At 42.9% G+C, this 18839-nt stretch overlaps 1 pseudogene across 1 annotated transcript; it reads right to left on the reverse strand.

Moving 5' to 3' along the window:
• Positions 1-15801: 15801 nt before the first annotated feature.
• On the reverse strand, positions 15802-17375 carry LOC101024068 (annotated as a pseudogene). Its single transcript, XR_004184462.1, has one exon. The product of XR_004184462.1 is annotated as a nucleophosmin pseudogene (transcript).
• Between the last annotated feature and the right edge of the window lie 1464 nt (positions 17376-18839).

An 18839-nucleotide genomic window follows, 5' to 3' on the forward strand; every position in this document is an offset into this window, starting at 1 on the left:
TTCTCTCCTCCTGCTTGAATTGCCCTGAGGATGAAACTGCTCCTTCCCTGCCTTCCTGGCTGTGATAACAGCAGGCTGTTGATTTTTCCGGTGTGAAATTGGCTTGTTCAGGTCACCACTAGGCAGGCTGCACTTGCTAGGTTGGATGGGTTCCAGGTATGCTGATGTGGGTGGGGTTTAGGTTGAGTCAGGATTCCTTCACTGGGTGGGAAAAGGGTGAGGAGGGAAGGAGGAAATGAGGTTGGTTTTACCCTGCCTGCCTAAGGGATTGCATTAACTATTTAGCAAAACAAGGAGACCTGCCTTGGTTCCTCCGTTCATTGACCATGTCAGGATAAAGCCAGAGCCTCAGCTGCCTGTGGTTTGATCTGAGCCTGGGTCTGGGGGCATTGGAGCAGCTGCCCTCCAAGCCAGACCTCCTGGGAACCCTTCTGGGAAACTGTCTTCACAGCTATGAATCTAATAGTGATGCTCCCTAATCCCTTGCTTCCTTCATGTTCCTGCTAAAAATAGGGACACACTGGAATAATAGACTGTTGAAAGGGAATATTAATCATCTTTTATTCCAGGCCTGCTTATTTCTCAGGTATAGAAATCACAACTTAGTCACACTAGCTTATGCAAGCAGATGGCACATTTGTGGCAGAGCCAGGACTGTACGTGGGTCCTGACTCCCAGGCTGGAGCTCTCTCATATGCCATGGCGTTTCTCCTAATTCCCTTCTCCATCACTCTGTTCCCAGGCTTCCTCTACTGCTTCCCAGTCTATATCTTTTCCCTTGGCTGACTACACTTACTGTTTCTTTTCCTCTTAGAATTTCAAAAGCAGAAACTACTGGCATAAGAAGGAAAATAAAGAATGAAAATGAGCAAAACTAGTTTCCCCAACATTCTCCTAAACACCTTTTATCCATAGTTTGCTAATAAAACTTCCTTAGATCATATCTGCTTAAGCATTCATTCCATTGAATTTACTGTGGACTCATGGAAGTTTCTTAAGCCTATTTCTAATAAGAAGAACATGTTACTTTTTTTTTTTTTTTTTAAGATGAGTTTTGCTGTGTCACCCAGGCTGGAGTGCAGTGGCACTATCTTGGCTCACTGCAACCTCTGCCTCCCAGGCTCGAGCAATTCTTCTGGCTCAACCTCCCGAGTAGCTGGAATTACAGGCATGTGCCACCACGCCCGGCTAATGTTTGCATTTTTACTAGAGACAGGGTTTCTCCATGTTGGCCAAGCTGGTCTCAAACTCGTGACCTCAGGTGATCTGCCTGCCTCGGCCTCCCAAAGTGCTGGGATTACAGGTGTGAGCCACTGTGCCTGACACCCCCTCACCTTTTTTTTTTTTTTTTTTTTTTTGAAGTTCAGACTTGTTTCGATTACAAGTGACAGAAACCCAACTCAAAGCTCAAACTAGCTTAAGCATAAAAGGAGATTTACTGGATCACATAACTGGGAAGTCCAGAAATTGATCTCACTTCCAGTTTGACTAGACTCAGGAACCCTAAGGAAGTCACCATCTTCACCCTCCACTCACTTGTCTATGTTTTCTTTGTTCTTCATGTTATGGGGGGAAAAAAAGAGGCCGTGGCATCCCTATTCACATATTTCTGAAAGTAAGGCCCGTTCTCCTTCAGCTCCAAATGGAAAAGTCACCAAAAAAGGCATTGACTGGCCTAGATTCAGGCACATGGCCATCCCTAGATCAATCACTCTGCCCAAGAGAATGAGGCACTAAGATGGGCTGGGCTTGAGGTACTATTCTTGGTTGCCCCTACCACTATCACACACACACCCCTCTGTGGTCAGAGGGGCAGAGTTCTGCAATTGGCAGCCTCATCAAAATCACATAGAGTAGCAGAGGAGCAGTTCCCCACAAAAGGAAATTCAGAAAAGACAACATTGGCAGATTCCTACTTGAAACATCCTTCCACTGTGTCCCCCGAAGACAATCTGTTTCTGGTTCCTTTGGAGTAGATGTCTATCTGGAACCTTCCCATTGACCTTGTGTATCTCACCTGTCATCACCACTGACAGGGACCATGGCAGTGTTTGTTCACTGGTGTCATCTCCATTCTCTCCCTTTCCCATATACTTAATACTCTACCAGGTTAATATTCTTAGACTACATATCTGATCTTATGTGCTCATCTACTCGAAAATCTTTAAATCTTTAAGATTTTAAATATCACATAAATCCAGTCCTGTGATTTGTGGAGGTTGCCACAAAGAAACAGAATAGTCTTGTCAGGCAACTGCCGTGGGTACTAGCTAAATCCATACCCTGTGGCATGAGGCACCCAAAGTCTGGCTCCAGGAAACCATTATTTCCCCTAGGACTAAAGGAGCAAGGGGAGAGAAAAGTGGTATTGGAGCCTGGCGACACAGGCCACCTGATGGGAGTGATAGGTATGGAGCATGACAGCTACCAACAGACACAGCTCCTAAGCAAAGGCGTAGAGAATAAAGCCTGGCCCCTGTCTCCTCTTGCCCTCTGATCTGAAGGGGTTGGTTCAGTCTCCTTGGGCACAGAGCAGGACAAGGAAGGATGAAAAATGAATCCAGGAGGCAAGTAGAGAAATTATAACCTGCACGGTTGTCTCTGAGCTACACAACAACTCTGTAATCCAGCCACCACTCCAACTTGTACAGCAAATGGAACCATGCAGTGGCTCGTGCTTGTAATCTCAGCACTTGGGGAGTCTGAGGCAAGTGGATCACTTGAGGTCAGGTGTTTGAGGCCAGCCTGGCCATGGTGAAACCCTGTCTCTACTAAAAATACAAAAAATTACCCAGGCATGGTGCTGCATGCCTGTAATCCCAGCTACTCAGGAGGCTGAGGCAAGAGAATTGCTTGAACCCAGGAGGCAGAGTTTGCAGTGAGCCAAGTTCATGCCACTGCACTCCAGTGGGAGTGACAGAGCCAGACTCAGTCTAAACAAACAAACAAACAAAACTAGCCAGACATGGTGACATACACCAGCTACTCAGGAGGCTGAGGTGAGAGGATCAGTTGAGCCCAGGAGTTTGACGCTGCAGTGAGCTATGATTGCACCACTGCACTGCAGCCTTGGCCATAGAGCGCGACTCTGTCTCTTAAAAAAAAGAAAAAGGAAATGGATTTTCTGAAGAATCTCACTTGAGGAAAAATCCCCACTGGAGTGGGGGCAGCTCTCAGAGCTCAGGACCACACACTTTCTTTCTTCTTTTCTTGACATAGAGTCTTGCTCTGTCGCCCAGGCTGGAGTGCAGTGGTGTGATCTCAGCTCACTGCGAGTTCCGCCTCCCGGGTTCATGCCATTCTCCTGTCTCCTCCTCCTGAGTAGCTGGGACTACAGGCGCCCGCCACCACGCCCAGCTAATTTTTTGTATTTTTAGTAGAAACAGGGTTTCACCTTGTTAGCCAGGATGGCCTCAATCTCCTGACCTCAGGACCACCCACTTTCTTACCGTGCTTTCAGAGGGCAGCCCAGAATCTTCAGCACTGCATGGGCGGCTCATCCTGGAGTCTCACTGTGCACCTTTCCTCCATGCTGCCTCTCTAGGTATCCTTCAGGACAGCCTCAGCCTTTATTGCTGTATTCCTTCATGCTACAGGGAGGAGAAGCACCTGTCAGAGTATAAAAGTGAGCATATGATAGTCAAATAAGAGTTGCTTCAATGACTAAGATGTATTTCATTTTTTTTGTTTGTTTTGTTTGAGATGGAGTCTCGCTCTGTCACCCAGGCTGGAGTGCAATGGCGCTATCTCGGCTCACTGCAACCTCCGCCTCCCGGGTTCAAGCAATTCTCCTGCCTCAGCCTCCTGAGTGCCTGGAATTACAGGCACCTGCCTCCATGCCTGGATAATTTTTGTATTTTTAGTAGCGACGAGGTTTCACCATGTTGGCTAGGTTGGTCTTGAGCTCCTGACTTCAGGAAATCCACCCGCCTTGGCCTCCCAAAGTGCTGAGATTACAGGCATGAGCCACCCTGCCTGGCTGAGATATATTTCTTACTTGGGTCTACTTGGGCTTAGTGTGGTTGTTTTTATTTTTATTTATTTATTTTAATTTTCCTTTTCTTTCTTAGATATGTGATAACTTATTAACTTGCATTCCGAATTTTGACTACTAGTGAAGTTGAAAATGTCTTACGTTTATTAGACATTTTTATTTTTATTTTTAAGTTCCAGGGTACATGTGCAGGATGTGCAGGTTTTGTTACCTAGGGAAATGTATGCCATGGTGGCTTGCTGCACCGGTCAACCCATCACCCAGGTATTAAGCCCAGCATCCTTTAGCTATTTTTCCTTATACTCTCCCTCCCCATGCCCCACCCCACCGACAGGCCTCACTGTGTGATGTTCCCCTCTCTGTGTCCATATGTTCTTATTGTTCAACTCCCACTTATAAGTGAGTACATGTGGTGGTTGATTTTCTGTTCCTGTGTTAGTTTGCTGAGGATGATGGCAGGTTGTTCATTTTTTAAAAATCCATAAATAAGGCTGGGCATAGTGGCTTACACCTATAATCCCAGCACTTTGGGAGGCTGAGATGGGAGGATCACTGAGCCTAGGAGTTCAAGACCAGCCTGGGAAACATGGCAAAACCCTGTCTATATAAAAAATTAGCCAGGCGTGGCGGCACGTTCCTGTTATCCCAGCTACTCAGGAGGCTGAGGTGGGAGGATCTTGAGCCCAGGAGGTCAAGGCTGCACTGAGCCAAGATTATGCAACTGTACTCCAGCCTGGATGACAGAGACCCTGACTCAAAAAAAAAAAAAAAATCTATAAATATTACACCAATAGGAATAAAAAATTTAATTTCAAACTCTTGTAGATGCCTCTTCTTTTTTTTTTTTTTCTTGAGATGGATTCTCCCTTTGTCGCCCAGGCAGGAGTGTTGTGGCACGATCTTGGCTCACTGCAACCTCTGCCTCTCAGGTTCATGTGATTCTCCTGCCTCAGCTTCCCAGCTAATTTTTGTAAATTTTTTTTTTTTGAGGACACCTCTTAAAAGACAAACGAGGATGGGCCAAGGCCCATGCCACTACTATCAGGTGTGTGTGTGTCACATTTTTCACAAATCTCCATAGAAAGGAAGGAAGAGAGAAAGCCTGCAGGGAATTTATAAGAAAATATTTTGAGTGAAATGAAGGATAAATAAATAGACAATCTACTGTCTTTTCCTAAGGAGGAAGAAATTTCAACATTTGTGGATTCCTCTCAGAGAATATTTTACACTCATTAAGTATGAAAAAATGTGTTATTGCAAATAAAAAGAAGAAGTAAATTCTGATTATATAAGCGTCTAGGAAGCATGGGTGACACTGCTGACCTATAGTGCAATCTCGTTTTAACAAAAAGAAAAGTCTGAAAAAAACTATGGCAGCCTACACAGCCCAAATCAAGGCTTTCATAAGCAGATATTGCCACCTTTGGGGCCACTAGAAAATCAAATCAAATCCTTGGGCAAATTATAAAACAATACTCCTAGGAAATATTAAAATAATGAGTCATTCTACTTTTCAAATATATGGTGGTAAAATCACATTATATCTCTGTTTTGTGGTAGTTTTATTTAAGTATATTTTTTAAAGTTATATTTTGGTAAAATTGTTTTTCTAACTTCACCGTCTTTTGGAAAGCCGTTTTGTTATATTTTTCTGTTTGTGTTGGTCACTGAGGGACTATTTTATACATAAAAAAAGGAATAATAAAATTCCTGGCTTCAATAGGCAAAAAGACAAAACTTACTTTGTAAGAAAAACTTACTTCCTTCTTATTTAAAAATGCATATTTGGCCAGGCATGGTGGCTTACGCCTATAATCCCAGAACTTTGAGAGGCTCAGGCAGGTGGATTGCTTGAGCTCAGGAGTTCAAGACCAGCCTGGACAATATAGCGAAACCCCATCTCTACAAAAAATACACAAATAAGCTAGGTATGGTGGCATGCACCTGTAGTTCCAGCTATTTGGGAGGCGAAGGTGGGAGGATGGCTTGAGCCCAGGAGGTTGAGGCTGCAGCGAGCCATGATCACACCACTGCACTCCAGTCTGGGTGACAGAGCAAGACCTTGTCTCCAAAAAAAAAAAAGAAAAAAATCTATCTATCTATCTGTATATGTATATATATCTACACACATTGGATCTTTAAACTTTCATTTTGGCTTTTGCCATGCCACACACAAAGAAAATGAAGACCTCTGAAGAGAAAGGTATTGACACTTATGGGCGTTGACACTTAAGAGAAAGGTGTTGACACTTTTTTATGGGTGTTGACACTGAAGAGAAAGGTGTTGACACTTATGGGCGTTGACACTTAAGAGAAAGGTATTGACACTTTTTTTATGGATGTTGACACTGAAGAGAAAGGTGTTGACACTTTCTGCAGCAAAAAAGTACGTAAGAGGAAGGTAGAATTACTCAGTAAGTCAGTATTTCCCAAAAAAAGATTCTGCAGAATTCTAGTCTTACGAGATCACGCACACACACATACACATTATCTTGGCGATTCATAATGTATATATGTAAATTAATATTAGGCTGGGCACAGTGGCTCACGCCTGTAATCCCAGCGTTTTGGGAGGCCGAGGCAGGTGGATCATGAGGTCAAGAGATTGAGACCATCCTGGCCAACATGGCGAAACCCCATCTCTACTAAAAATAAAAAAATTAGCTGGGTGTGGTGGCACGCCTGTAGTCCCAGCTTCTCAGGAGATTGAGGCAAAGCTAGTACCAGAGGAGTATCGAATATGCCATGATTCTGTTTTCTCCCCTGAGAGACTTTTATGAGGACAATGTAAGAGATAAGGGGAAAGTTTGGGCAGAACAGGTCAGGAACTTGGGGTATCAACAGGGAAGTGAAAGGATTTCTAGGCTCTAAACAAAGCGTGGGACATGGATGTCGCTATTGCTGGTGCTGGCTTGAACCTGGGAGGTGGAGGTTGCAGTGAGCCGAGATGGTGCCATTACACTCCAGCCTGGTGACAGAGCAACGCTCCATCTAAAAATATATATATATTTTATATAATCTATATTTCATATAAATTATATATTTTTATAAAATATAATCTATATTTTATTAAATTATATAATTTAATAAAATATATCTATATTTCATATAGATATATTTTATAAAATATATATTTCATATAACTATACTTATATAAATATATTATATATTATATATTTTATATTTTATATATTATATATATATTTTATATATATAAATATATAATATATATATATTTTATATTTTATATATAATATATAATATATTTTATATATTATATATAATATATATAAAGAGCTCTGATAATTACGATAAAGAAATCAGGTTAACATTGGTTTTACCCACTCTTTTTTCTTCCACAAAATCCTATTAAGGTATTAAGAAAAAAGTTAAAAACATGCTTTGAAGAATGTGGCCTTGAACTGAAGTTTCCTTAATTTCAGTATAGCTCATTGTAAAGATGTATGTTGTCAAATTGTTTTGAAATGTTTAAGCCATTCTGGAAGGAGTCTGATTTCCAGAAAGGTTTCATGGAGATCAGATCTCATCTGGAAGCCGATGACCTGTTCGAATGTCACAAAGCCAGCACCAGCAATAGCGACACCCAGGTCCCACGCTTTGTTTCGAGCCTAGGAATCCCTTCACTTCCCTGTTGATACCCCAAGTTCCTGACCTGTTCTGCCCAAACTTTCACCTTATCTCTGACATTGTCCTCAGAAAAGTCTCTCAGGGGAGAAAACAGAATCACAGCATATTCGATACTCCTCTGGTGTTAGCTCTTCTGTTTGGATTAATATTTACTCCTTAAATCCTATCTCCTTTCAGCCTCTCCAGAAATAATCCAACCAGATTCAGTTTATCCCGAAGTCCTGGTGCTGGATTGTGTCCACTCATTCATTCTTGAAGAAATATCACTGGTCCCCTAAGACAAGGCAGGCTGTGTGCCAGGCACTGGGACTGCAGCAGAGACTCTGACAGCAGCAGGCCTGACCTTGCAGAGGTTGAGATGATGCCAATACCAATCTACCAATGGGGGTTCTTGGGCCCAGAACAGGACCCAGGCAGATCCCAGGTGAGAAACCAGGGATTACTCATTAACAATCAGTGAAAATGGAACTTAATTGTACATAGGCAATTATATTTTGTATACAACTTTAAAATGAGTATCCTTTTTTTTTTTTTGAGATGAAGTCTCACTCTTTTGCCCAGGCAAGAGTGCAGTGGCGTGATCTCAACTCATTGCAACCTCCACCTCCTGAGTTCAAGCGATTCTCGTGCCTCAGCCTCCTGAGTAGCTGGGATTACAGGCGCCTGCCACCATGCCCGGCTAATTTTTGTATTTTCTTTTTTGAGACAAGTCTCGCTCTGTCGCCCAGGCTAGAGTGCAGTGTGGCACGATCTCGGCTAACTGCCAGCTCCACCTCCCGGGTTCACGCCATTCTCCTGCCTCAGCCTCCTGAGTAGCTGGTACTACAGGCGCCCGCCACCATGCCCGGCTAATTTTTTTTAATTTTTGTTAGAGACGGGGTTTCATCGTGTTAGCCAGGATGGTCTTGATCTCCTGACCTCGTGATCCACCCGCCTCGGCCTCCCAAAGTACTGGGATTACAGGTGTGAGCCACCATGCCCAGACTTGCATATCCTTTTTAATGGAGTGGTTACTGTTTCTTTTGCCATTTTAATAAATAATTATAATTTTACATGAAAAGCAAAGTTGCTTTTGTAAAAGCATGAGGATTTCCTCTAGATTAACTGATTTTGTAGATAGTATAAACCAAGTTTTCTTGATGGCTTCATAGTCTAACTTCAGTATAATAAGTGGAGATCAATAGGAAGCTTCTTCAAGCTGGTATAACTTGAAACATTTCAAATGCCAAGCAAGTGGTAGGTATTTAGATGGAGAGACACAAGAATTTGTTATGAGGAACATTTCTGGGTACAAATTCTTTTGATCTAAGGATTGTTGTTTTTCCAAGGGGCTCCTCTGAATGGGTTTGGGAGAAACAGCTGGGCTTGGATAACTCTGGAGAAGAGCAAGGCCTCTGAGAATCAGAGCTCAGGAAACCTGGCTCCTGCCTCTCTTTCTCTTTCTTGCTCTGTGTGAATATTCAGTTCCAGCAATTGCAGCTTCTTCTTCCTGTCACTGATTTTCAGATGAATTGGTCTCCTTTCCCAGGGAGAGTCTGGCAGCTTTTTCCTCCTTCAAGGGTGACGAGCTTGGGAACTAGAGGTGAGGGCTGCTCTGGGAGGGACTGCAGGGTGAGGCAGATCTCACCCAGCCTTTTGGATCAAAGTATAGTCAGGAGCAACTGAGGGGAAATTTTCCAGTAAACCTCAGGTTTGAAGCACTGGAACAAATCTTAGGGAAAAAGGCAGAGGAGGGATGTAGACTAGAGGAGGTGAGGAAGAAATATCCCAGGCTTTCTTCCAGAGTCTGTGCCCATCTCTATAACAATGTGGTCATTATGCCCTGAGAGCCTTCTCCGTAGGCATTTCTCCAAGCCCATTTTTGAATCCCTGATTAAAAAATGACAACCCAACTGCTTGCCAATCCACCACTCTAGTTTCACCTTTTTTGATCCTTGAGAGCTTTCTTCTTTAAAATGCACATATTCCCCAGGAGGAGTTATAGTTTCATTTAGGAGTTATAGCTCATAAGATCACATGTCTAAAACCAAATTCCTGATTTTCCATCTCACTAAACAGTTAACAATACCCACCCAGTTGCTCGAACTGAAACATGCCCTTTCTCCTACATGCCTTATGCTGTCTATCACCCCTTCTTGTTAGGTTTTTCTTCCATGTACATCTCTCTTTTTTTTTGGAGACAAGATCTTCCCCTGTTGCTCAGGCTGGCATGATCATGGCTCACTGCAGCCTCAAGCAATCCTCCCGCCTCAGCCTCCCATGTAGCTGGGACCACAGGTTCACACCACCACACGTGCTGAGACCAGCTCAGTTGGGGAGACCCTAATCCAGCAGTGCTAGAGGAATTAAAGACACACACAGAAATATAGAGATGTGAAGTGAGAAATCAGGGGTCTCACAGCCTTCAGAGCTGAAAGCCCCAAACAGAGATTTACCCACATATTTATTAACAGCAAACCAGTCATTAGCATTGTTTGTATAGATATTAAATTGACTAAAAGTATCCCTTATGGGAAACGAAGGGATAGGCTGAATTAAAGGAACAGGTTGGGCTAGTTAACTGCAACAGGAACATGCTCTTAAGGCACAGATCGCTCATGCTATTGTTTGTGGCTTAAGAATTCCTTTAAGCAGTTTTCTGCCCTGGGTGGGCCAGGTGTTCCTTGCCCTCATTCCCATAAACCCACAACCTTCCAGTGCGAGCGTTAAGGCCATTATGAACATGTTACAGTGCTGCAGAGATTTTGGCCAGTTTGGGGGGCCAGTTTATGGCCAGATTTTGGGGGGCTTGCTCCCAACATGTCCCCCTTCTCTGATTTGCAAAGAGATAAAAGCAAGGGCAGCTTTGTCATGGTGAGCTACTTCTCAACAGGAGTTGGGATCTGCATCTGCAGACTATACAAAGACAAACAACATAGATTAAAAGCACAGTCATCATTCAAATCACAGAGCCTCCGAGTGTTTTTATCTATTTTAATGGGTTACTAGCTGCTAATTTGTCTACAGCTCCTTTAAGCACTCCAGTTCCTGGCATTAAGGTCAGGTGTACCTGGGATGCTTTAAATATTTGTTCTTTTAATTTTGCAATATCCAAAAACAAGTTTGTAGGGTGTCCTTCTTGATGCTTTTTTATTCTTTCCCAAATTTTGATCTTATTAAGAGCATTTAATAGTTTCCACAAATCCTTATGTTAAGCTCCTAGAGTGGGCCGAAACATTTGAGGTTGCGGTGCCACTATACCGCCGTGGTTCCAGTAATAGGAACTTTTGCCATACTTTTACAAATAGGTTTTTGAGGGCGGTATGCCTCAATTATAGGAGCAGAGTTATTATGGTAAATACTGAGATCAGAAAACATGTGTGACTGTGTCATAGTGATTGCATCCAGGCATTATTACCAGCCCTTATCGAAGGAATACTCACGGCAGTGGTGATAACCGCTATCATAGCTACCATTAAATTATTCATTGTGACTGGTTGTCCTGCTTTCCTCAGGTTTTCTTCCACCATCTGTGACAGCTTCTTGATCAGTCCCCAGGTGGGTGGCTGTGTTCGACGGGTGTTGCTCATGACAGTTGAGGTCCTCCTCAGCGTCAGTATCGACATGGCTGCAACCGGGGGGTCTTGATGGTATCCAAATTGGCTGTTGATTTTGGCCTGGAGAAATACAAGCATAACTTCTACCCCAAGTTATTATTTTACCTATTTCCCAACTTTTTGTTATTGGATCTCTCCACCAAATCAGTTGTTCTGTTTCTGTGTTTGCAGCTGGTTTCTGTTGATGCTGTTCAACTGCTGATAACATCTGGCCTTTGGGCAGGCTCAAAAAATTTAAAGTTAATAATGCTAGGTTCAGTTGCATCTGTGGGGATCTATATTCTCTGCCTCCCTTCTGCTTTTGCAACTGCTGTTTTAGGGAGAGATTCATTCTTTCCACTATGGCTTGTCCTTGAGAATTGTATGGGATACCAGTAATGTGTTTAATATTCCACATAGGGAAAAATGTAGCTAGAGCTTGGCTAGTATAGCCTGGGGCATTATATGTTTTAATAGAAGCTGGAATGCCCATCACCGCAAAACACTGCAAAAGGTGACGTTTAACACAGGCGGAAGACTCTCCTGTTTGGCATGTAGCCCAGACAAAGTGAGAAAAGGTGTCCACACATACATGTACATAAGCTAGTCTCCCAAATGAGGGAACATGTGTGACATCCATTTGCCAAATAGAGTTAGGTTCCAGTCTTCGTTGAGTATTAACTCCTCCTGTAAAAGATGAGGAAGGCACCATTTGGCAAGCTGGGCATCGCTGGATAATAGCTTTAGCGTCTTTCCAGGTAATGTCGTATCTGCGTTTGAGACCAGAGGCATTAACATGGGTTAAATTGTGAATATCTAGCATCAGATATTGCATTAGCAACTAGGCGATCAGCCATTTGATTCCCTTCAGTCAAAGGTCCTGGAAGAGGTATATGAGCTGTAATGTGAGTGATGTAAAAAGGATGCATTCTACTCCTAACTGCTGTTTGCAATTGGGTAAATAAAGTCATCAGTTGTTTCTCTGTATGAAATCGTAACTGAGCATTTTAAATAAACTGTGTGGAATGAACCACATACGAAGAATCAGAAATCACATTAATAGGCATATCAAAAGCAGCCAATACCTCAGTTACAGCTACAAGCTCCGCTTTTTGAGCTGAAGTATAGGATGTCTGGAAAACTTTACTTTTTGAGCCAGAATAAAAAGCTTTACCATTACTAGATCCATCTGTAAAAATATTCTCAGCATCTTCAATTGGTTTAAATTTAGTTATTTTAGGGAGAATCCAATTAGTTAATTTCAGAAACAAATAGCTTCGTTTTAGGAAAATGATTATTGAGAATACCCACAAAGTCAGCTAAAGGGGTTTGCCAAGTAAGACTATTTATAAAAGCTTGCTGTGGCTGGGCACGGTGGCTCATGCCTGTAATCCCAGCACTTTGGGAGGCCGAGGTGGATGGATCACGAGGTCAGGAGATTGAGACCATCCTGGCTAACATGGTGAAACCCTATCTCTACTAAACATACAAAAAATGAGCGGGACGTGGTGGCACACACCTGTAGTCCTAGGTACTCATAAGGCTGAGGCAGGAGAATGGCGTGAACCCAGGAGGCGGAGCTTGCAGTGAGCCAAGACCATGCCACTATGCTCCAGCCTGGGCGACAGAGCGAGACTCCATCTCAAAAAAAAAAAAAAAAAAAAAAACAACCTGGCTGTATTTGTGCCTTCGTGAGAGGGGCAATAATTTTTCCAGGATCATATCCATGTAATTTAACAATCTGAGTTCTCCCAATCCCTATCATAGTAGCAATTTGATCTAAATAAGGAGTTAGAGTCCGTGAATTAGTATGTGGAAGAAAAAGTCACTCTACTAAGTCCTATTCTTGGACAATAACACCAGTAGGTGAATGCTGAGTTGAAAAAATTAGCAAATCTAGAGTCTTCTCTGGATTTATTCTATTTATCTGAGCTTTATAGACTTGCTTTTCAATCAGCTGTAACTTGACCTCAGCCTCCTTTGTCAATTGCTGAGGGTTGGTGAGACTAGGATTTCCTCTAAGGATAGAAAATAGATTACTCATGGCATAGGTAGGAATGCCTAGAGCAGGTCGTATCCAATTAATATCTCCTAGTAATTTTTGAGAGTCAGTTAATGTTTTTAGTTGACCCCTATGTATGGTTACCTTATTTTTTATTTTTTATTTTTGAGACAGAGTCTTGCTCTGTCGCTCAGGCTGGAGTGCAGTGGCGCAATCTCAGCTCGCTGCAAGCTCCGCCTCCTGGGTTCACGCCATTCTCCTGCCTCAGCCTTCTGAGTAGCTGGGACTACAGGCGCCCGCCACCATGCCTTGCTCATTTTTGTATTTTTAGTAGAGACGGGGTTTCACCATGTTTGCCAGGATGATCTCGATCTCCTGACCTCGGGACTCGCCCATCTCAGCCTCCCAAAGTGCTGGGATTACAGGCGTGAGTCACCGTGCCCGGCCTACATATGGTTACTTTCTGTGGCACAATGGTAGTGTCATTTACTAAGGTCCCCAAGTAAGAGTAAGGAGTAGTAGCCTGAATTTTGTCAGGAGCTATAATTACACCAGCGTGATAAATCGAATTTTGCAAGTGATCATAACATTGGAGTAATATTTCTCGAGAGGGGACAGCAAAAAGTATATCATCCATATAGTGAATAGTGCAACACTGTGAAAATATTTTATGAGTAAGTTCAATTGTTTGCCCCACATATGTCTGGCAAATTGTTGGGCTGTTTGACATGCCCTGTGGCAACACTTTCCAATGATAACATAATATTTTAGGAGTAGGTTCAATTGCTTGCCCCACATACATCTGACAAATTGTTGGGCTGTTTGACATGCCCTGTGGCAACACTTTCCAGTGATAACGCTTACCTGGCCGCAGGTTGTTTACTGGAGGAATTGTAAATGCAAACTGTTCACAGTCTTGCTCAGCTGAAGGGATAGTAAAGGAACAATCTTTTAAATCTATTACTATTAAAGGCCAATTTTCTGGAATGATAGCAGGAGAAGCCAATCCTGGCTGTAATGCTCCCATAGGTTGATAACTGAATTGATGGCTCTTAAGTCAGTTAACATTCTCCATTTTCCTGATTTTTTCTTAATTATGAAAACTAGAAGATTCCAAGGAGAAAATGTTGGAGCTCTGTGCCCATTTTCTAATTGTTCAGTAACTAATTTCTCTAAAGCCTCCAGTTTTTTGTTACTTAGTGGCCATTGTTCTATCCAAATTGGCTTATCTGTTTACCATTTTAAAGGTATAGGTTCTGGAGGCTTAATAATGGCCACCATCAAAAATTATTTCCTAATCTTTGGCAGGAACTTTGATTTTCCACTTGAAGTAGTTCTTTCAAAGTTTGCAAATTTTTCTCTAGTCCCATACCAGCGACATACCCCATTTCACGCATTGTATGTTGACTTTGAGGGCTATACAATTGTTCTGGAATTAGAACTTGTGCTCCCCACTGTTGTAATAAATCTCTTCCCCATAAATTTATAGGTACAGAAGTTATAATTGGTTTAATAGTCCCAGGTCGTCCATCAGGCCCCTCACAATGCAAAATATAACTACTTTGATATACTTCAGCAGCTTTACCAGCTCCAACTATGTTAAATTGAGAGGGTTGAATTGGCCATGTGGATGGCCAGTGCTGTAGAGAAATGATTGAAATGTCCGCTCCTGTATCTACCAAACCTTTAAATTTGTTTCCTTGAATAGTTATTTTACAGGTAGGACGTTTATCAGTAATTTGATTTACCCAATAAGCTGCTTTGCCTTGTTTATTTGTGCTTCCAAATCCTCCTGTTCGTTTAATTTCACTTTTTCCCATTCCCACGTACAGCACAATCAGGAGCTGTGCTATGTGCTCTCCTGGCTCTGCTTTCCAGGGAATAGAAGTAGATATAACAATTTGAATTTCCCCATTGTAATCTGAATCAATGACTCCTGTATGTATTTGTACCCCCCTTTTTTTTACTTTATTAAAATTCTAAGTTTTATTTCACATGTATATTTTTGTCTCCCCACCATTTCCACGTCTGACCACTGGTACTACTATGTACTATCATAACATTCCATACATACTGAAAACCAAGCAAAGGGTGGAGTTCCATCTTTAAAAACTAAACAGGCATTTTGGACAACACATTCTTGGCAATGGAACCTGGACAACACTTATCAAACATGGCAGGGAAAGTTCTCACTCTGCATTATAAAAAGGACAGCCAGATATCAACTGTTACAGAAATAAAATAAGTGTTTTAATTTAATTTAATGTAATCCCGGGTTTCGGCACCAACTGTTTTAATTTAATTTAATGTAACTTAATTTAGGAGAGCTAAGTAATTAAACATGAGGCCAAAGTATGTAAGAAAGTGACAGTCTTTTATTGCAAATATGCACACACTCTCGGGCAAAGTTCTCTGGTCCTCAGGTGTGGGGGGGGCCAGGGAAGTCACACCCGGCGCTCTCGGGTGAGGTTCTCCGGTCCACAAATGCGGGGGCCGAAGAAGTCACACTGGCTCCTGCCAGTGGCAGACTTTTATGCATTGGTACTGGAAGGGGGAGGGCAGTGGGCAGGATAAGGGCGTGATAGGGGCGTCTCCATAGGCGTGGCCAGGTAAGTTTCGATCTCTTCGGATTGACATCACCTGGCGCATGCTTGGTTGATCTGCATCTTCCCGGGGTGGGCTGCATTTTCCCGCGCGCGGGAATGTTGGTGAGGAAGAACCCGGAAGCAACATGGATTGTGCCTTCTTGTTCACCTTCCTCCATCTTGTCCTTTTTCCTTCACCCAAACAATAAGAAGGAAAATTTTTAACAAATTGTTTAAACTATTTTCTTAAAGAAACTTCCTCCACTGCCAGAGATCTTGAATAGCCTCTTGATCAATCATCCAGAAGCAATTCTTCACATAATTGATGAACTTGGCTCCCACTCTGCGAAGAGAACCACCTTTTTCTATACTTGCTTGCATTTTTGCTTTAATGTCTTCTACAGAACTAGGTCCTTTTGGTGTTTTAGGAGTTTTTTCCTGTTTTTTGAAGAATTCTTGTCCTTTTGATTTTGGTGTTGATGATGGTTTTGAGTCTTTTCCATTCTGATTTGACTTTTGTGCATTTTTGGCTGGACTATCTCGTACAGATTTCTTCACTGGCCCTTTTTCTTTAGCTTCCTCATCTTCAGAATCATCATCATCATCTTCATCATCATCATCATCATCCTCATCATCATCTTCATCAGCAGCAAGTTTTACTTTTTTCTGTGGAACCTTGCTACCACCTCCAGGGGCAGACCGCTTTCCAGATACAGTTAAGAGTTTCACATCCTCCTCCTCTTCATCTTCTGACTCTGCATCTTCCTCCACAGCTACTAAGTGCTGTCCACTAATATGCACTGGCCCCGAACCACACTTCAACCTTAAGTCCACTGGTGGTGTTACTTTAAAGCCCCCAAGGGAAACCGTTGGCTGCACAGACATTTTCAAAGTTGCCAGTGTTACTTTAATTGGACTGCCTTTGTAATTCATTGCCTCTGCTTCAACAACGTGCAATTCATCCTCTGCACCAGCCCCTAAACTGACCATTGTTAAAGATAACTGGTGCTCATTTTCATCATTATCCACCTTAGACTGATAATTTTTGTCAGCCTTTAGTTCACAACCGAATAGATAGTTCTGGGGCCTCAGGGGGCTCATGTTCATGTCCATCAAATCTTCCATCAGGTGGCTGCATGCACTTAGGTGGGAGAGAAGGCGGATGGAGATAAACGAACGCTGCTCCAGGGAACAGCCCCGCAGGACGGAATCACACCAGTTGTACCCCTTTTAAACTCAAACTAGAACTTCCTAAAAGTAATCCTATTGTCCCTGCTGGCAAGGGTCCACAGACTCCTGTTGGGAGCCTTTGCGGGGGTTCCCCAGGCAGAAGGCTCACAGCTTTTGTGCAGCATAAATCTACTGCGGCACTACCGGCTGTGGCAGAGGACAGACATTGTACAGGGGTGAGGGAATGGCCTGAGCTGGAAATGCCCCGGTTTAGAATGGGGCCTGGGACGGGCCCCTCATTGCGTTTCCCGAAATTGGGTTCCCATTTTTATCAAACTTAGAGTGACACTGATTAGCTCAATGTTTTCCTTTTTTACATTTTGGACATATTTCAGGATCCGCAGTTTTCTTTTTTTCCCCTATCTGGTGGCTGGACTTGCTTATTTTTTCTACATTCTTTTTTAGTATGACCATGCTTCCCACAGTTAAACAAGCTCCAAGATAAAGGAGTATTTCCTTTGTCTACTCTCAGTCCTGCCATTGCCTGTGCCAGCAAGGTAGCTTTATGCAGATTACCTCCGATACCATCACAGGCCTTGACATAATCAACTAAATGTGCTTTCCCTCTGATAGGTCGCAGAGCAGCCTGGCAATCGAGATTAGCATTGTCGAAAGCTAATAACTGCAACACTATATCCTGAGCAGCTGAATCTGCAATCATCTTTTTAAGAGACTCCTGTAACTGAGCTATAAAATCAACGTATGGTTCTTTGGGTCCCTGTTTTACAGCACTAAAGGAAGGGTATTGTTCTCTACCTGAAGTGATTTTTTCCCAAGCTCTAATGCACACTCCTCTAAGCTGTTCTATGGCCTCATCCTGCATGACCACTTGTGCATCTAAACCAGCCCAGCTGCCAACCCCCAAAAGTTGGTCTGCAGTTATATTAATTTGAGGTTGGGCCTGGGCATTGCAAGCAGCCTGAATGGGAGCTTCATCTGCCCACCAAGTTTTAAATTGTAAGAACTGAGCAGGAGTCAGCCAAACTCAAGCAAGAGCGTCCCAGTCAGTAGGAATCATCCGACTGGAAACAGCAACATTCTTTAACAGTCCCATTACAAAAGGAGAACCTGGTCCGTATTGATTTATTGCTTGTTTAAATTATTTGAGTAATTTAAAAGGAAAAGTCTCAGATGCAGCTGTAATATTTCCCTGTTGATCTGGGGGGTGTATTCTAACAGAGAACTGCCAAGCTTCTAAATCACCTCTTGTCTAGCTTGCTGAATTCCTGCCTGAATAGAAATAACAGCAGTCGCTTGAGGTGCTGCTCGAACAGTCACTGGGGCAACTACTTTTCACACAGTGTCCTCCGGAAAAGAAAGATCTGGGGGGTCATTTTCTTCAAAATAGTAAGGAGGGGGTGCAGAAGGGTAGAGATGAACCTCTCCTTCCTTTGCCACTTTAGTTTTAGCTGGCAAATAAACATGCTCTGTAACCTCCTCTGTTACTTTGCTATACTCTTGTTCCTCCTCGTCATCAGTGTGAAAAAGTTCCAAGGTGAAACCAACCAGACCCCATATCTGTCCCACTGTTACCCTGATGCTTCTAAGCTCCCCCTCTTACTCACCATGGGGATTGCTTTAAGAGTATTTGGGTATCCTCCAGCTAGTTTTCTGTTCCTACCATTGCTCCAGCGACCCTTCGACCTGGATTCGAGCCCCCAAGATGGACGCCACTTGCCGAGATCAGCTCCGCTGGGGAGACCCTAACCCAGCAGCACTTGAGGAATTAAAGACACACACACAGAAATATAGAGATGTGAAGTGGAAAATCAGAGGTCTCACAGTCTTCAGAGCTGACAGCCCTG

Source organism: Papio anubis, chromosome 6 (genome assembly GCF_008728515.1).
Source record: "Papio anubis isolate 15944 chromosome 6, Panubis1.0, whole genome shotgun sequence".
NCBI classification, from domain to species: domain Eukaryota; kingdom Metazoa; phylum Chordata; class Mammalia; order Primates; family Cercopithecidae; genus Papio; species Papio anubis.